The sequence below is a fragment of the Triticum urartu genome, chromosome 7 (assembly GCF_003073215.2).
Source record: "Triticum urartu cultivar G1812 chromosome 7, Tu2.1, whole genome shotgun sequence".
NCBI classification, from domain to species: domain Eukaryota; kingdom Viridiplantae; phylum Streptophyta; class Magnoliopsida; order Poales; family Poaceae; genus Triticum; species Triticum urartu.
This window is the reverse complement of record NC_053028.1, coordinates 699434039-699437575: the sequence shown is the minus strand read 5'-3', so window position 1 is coordinate 699437575 and position 3537 is coordinate 699434039.

The following is a 3537-nucleotide window of genomic DNA, read 5'->3' as shown; positions in this document are numbered from 1 at the left end:
ATTTAAACTATTGATATGAATATTCAATCATGGCTAATATTTAAATTATATTTGTTCTTGGTTATATGTCATGAGTAAAAAATTACACAAGTGAATATCAGAAATATTTATTAAATTTTTGTATTCATAATTATTTTATAATTTAAATATAAGCCAAGAGCGTATAAATTTTCTTGGATTCATTAAACATATTTATTTAATAAACATTTTCAATGTCCATTTTAACTAAATATTTTTTGTCTAGTAAGGAGCTGTATATTTAAATGTTTTTATTTACTAATCATCATTTGTTTGTATAATATTTTTAACACACAAGTATTTGAACGCAATTTTACTACTTACATTTACAAATATTTTTAAAAATATATCTTAAATGTTTTTATTACTTTCGTTTTACTAAATTGTTTTCACATAATACACATGTTTATATTTACTAATCAGTGTATGCATGTATCATATTTTTAAGGCGCAAATATTTGAACATAACGTTATTACTTAGTTTTAGAAATATCTTAAATATAAGTGCATGTAAAATGGGCCACTGTATTCGCAGCCCATGTAAGCTCCGCTCCATATGCATTCCCGGTATCAATACATATAGATTTGTTATCAACGTCCAGACAGCTGATGTACTGGTTGTTGTGTTGCACTAGCTCGTTCTCGTTAGATTAGTTCGCGTGTTTGAGACTTGGGGTGCCCGCTTTAATTTTTTCTTTCTGAATTTGCTCAGGTATGATGGCGATGTACAGTATGGTGGTTGGCTTTTCTGTAAATAAAAAAGTGAGGGGGTTTTGTGCAAGAATTTGTCGTGGTGGTCGGCTGTACCCACAAATAAATAAAACACAGGTGCATTTTGTGCAAGAATGCGCTAGCCGAGTGCCATCTCTCAGTGACAGGTGGGCTCATACACATAGATCGTCCGCGTATGCATTTTATGACCGTATCTTTAAAGTTCTAGCACCAAACTGAACATCGAGCGCAGGTTCTATAACTTTCGGTGATATTACCTCGCTAAAAATATAGCCATTAGCTCATTATATAACAACGCCATGTTATCAAGAGCTAGTACTATACAGATAAAAAACAAGAGCTAGTACTATAATTACTCGGAAGGGTTGGTTATTAAGTTAATTTTTTGTTTCACATTCTCTCTTTCTATTTCATCTTATTTATTCTTTTCATCTAGGAGCATGTATAATGGTTGGCAATTGTATGAGAGTCCACCCGGTCTCGTTTATATTTACAGATGACGCCAAATGACGACCACCACCTACGTTAGAACATCACCAAGCAGATGGAGCGCTACCACAAGATGAAGATCAGCGGTAGAATAGATAAATCGCCGCACACATTGCCGCCGCCAAACACCTCACACGCACCACGAAGCGCCCACCGTGCTTCCGGGGACCCCAGGCGACGCCTTCAAGAAGGAGCGCGCTGAAGGTACGACGCCGTCGCCCGCAAGGGGAACTAGAGCTTTCGCCCAAATGAAGAGCACAGTGAGAGACGGGATAGGACCTCGACAAGGCCTCCAAGAAGGAAACCGACGCCCACAAGGCGCCGCCATTGTCGTGGCCTCCACCGACGGCCAAGGGTTTCCCCCGATCCCTCCCCCGTCCCAACCACCCGGCCAAAGACCTGGCCAGGGGAGCGCCCGCAGCCGGAGAAGGCATCGGACTTCATCAAAGCAGGCACGCCAGGTGACGGGGCACCCCGACCCACCGTAGTAGACGTCCACCGAGACCTCGCCGCCCGCACAGCCGAAGTCGCGGACCACCGGCTCCCACGGCCGTCGCCTGTCGAGAGGCCACGCCGTCCACACCGTTCGAGGCCGCCGCCCCGGCATCCACCCACCGCGCACATCCCATCAAAACACGGAGAACGACCCACACCGCCGCCACCAGGGAGACCACGCCATGAGCACCCAAGCCGGGCGACGAGGCAGGGCCGCGCCGGCCAGATCCGGGCGGATCCAGCGATCCCCGGCCCACCAGCCGCCAAAGAGAAGCCAGCCCCGATCCAGGGCGGAGCCGGCCTGATCTGGCAGTTCGGCGGCCACCAGGAGGTGAGGAGGCGGGCAGCGGCGTCTGATGCGGGGAGGGGACGCCTCCACGTCGAGGCGGGTGCTCGGGGAAGCCCCGCCGCCGCCTACTGCCGCGCGGGCGGCTGCCGGCGGCGGCGGGGGAGGAGGAGGGGAGGCGGGGGGAAACCTGGGGGCGGCTAGGGTTTCGCCCCCGAGTCGCCCGGAGCGGACGACGCGGGGGTCTGGGGGCGGCTCCTGTAAGCCAGACTAAACTCTTTAATGAGGATAAATGAGGATAGATGGCAATGTTGTGTGCTCATGAATCAACAAATGTTGCACAAGCTTCACAGTAGAATGGGAGAGAAGTCTTGTACATTGTATCACCTTAAGATGGGCAAACTACACACATTTGATTTGAGTAGTTGTATATGATAAGTTGTTGGTCGATGACAACAAAACTTTTACAAGTAAGCTAACAACAAAACTATTGAAGATGCCCTTATTAGGACTCAACATCTTGTGACATGGAGAACTAAAGTAACTAATTCCAATCACTACAGAAAGGTCATCTTTGTAAAGGTAGCTAGGCACCCTTGCATATACTACAAGATAATTGAAGCCTCTCTTTGCTCGACATGTGTCGCTCACAAATACTGCTTAATGTAGGAGTACATTTTGTTTCTCCAAAAAACAAAACTAAAACAACTCTTAAATCAGGGGTCCAAATTTTTAACCGGTCACTTTACATCACATTTTTGGCCTGGTGAACCCATTTTTAAAATTACTCCCTCCGTTTAAAAATACTTGTCAGAGAAATGTATAAAAGTAGATGTATCTTATCAAAGATAAGAAGTACACATAGTCACATACATCTGCTTGTGCCGCCGTAGGACATTGCAAGAGAAAAATAAAAGGCAGAATCCCACAGAAAATATGGCCCTCTGCATGGGGCACATGCCAGCGCAGAATGCCCATGCACGTCCACAGTAACCCTGCACAGAAGGCTAACCCTTTCCTAATACACCGTGTGTCTGTCCACATACGTCCATAGATGCTCTTCTTTTTTAGACACTAGTAAGTGTGCACGTGGAACACACGTTTTAACAAATATAAACCAGGAAAAAATCCACTTCAAGGTAAATAAATCTAAAATAAGGTTTCAGCAAAAATGTTTTACAAAAATCCTTGGTTCCCAAAGATGTTCGGTAATAACCATCCTATATGAGCAATCAAACATACGTTGACCCACTTTATCAAAAAGGTTGCCGGAGTAACTCCAACTCATGTCTTGACAAATACACCATTTTCCTTAGTTAGAACTTGCAAATAAATGGCAACTCATCATCTCTAACGATTCCATATTAAAAGGAAAAAAATACATCATCAAAATGACATACAAACAATATGCACACAGTTATGTTGAACAATGATATGGGTCAAACATATGGAGTTAGTTGTTTCCCGAAAACAACTTTCTTGAAAATAATTATCTCAACGTTGTGCCTGCAAAAGGA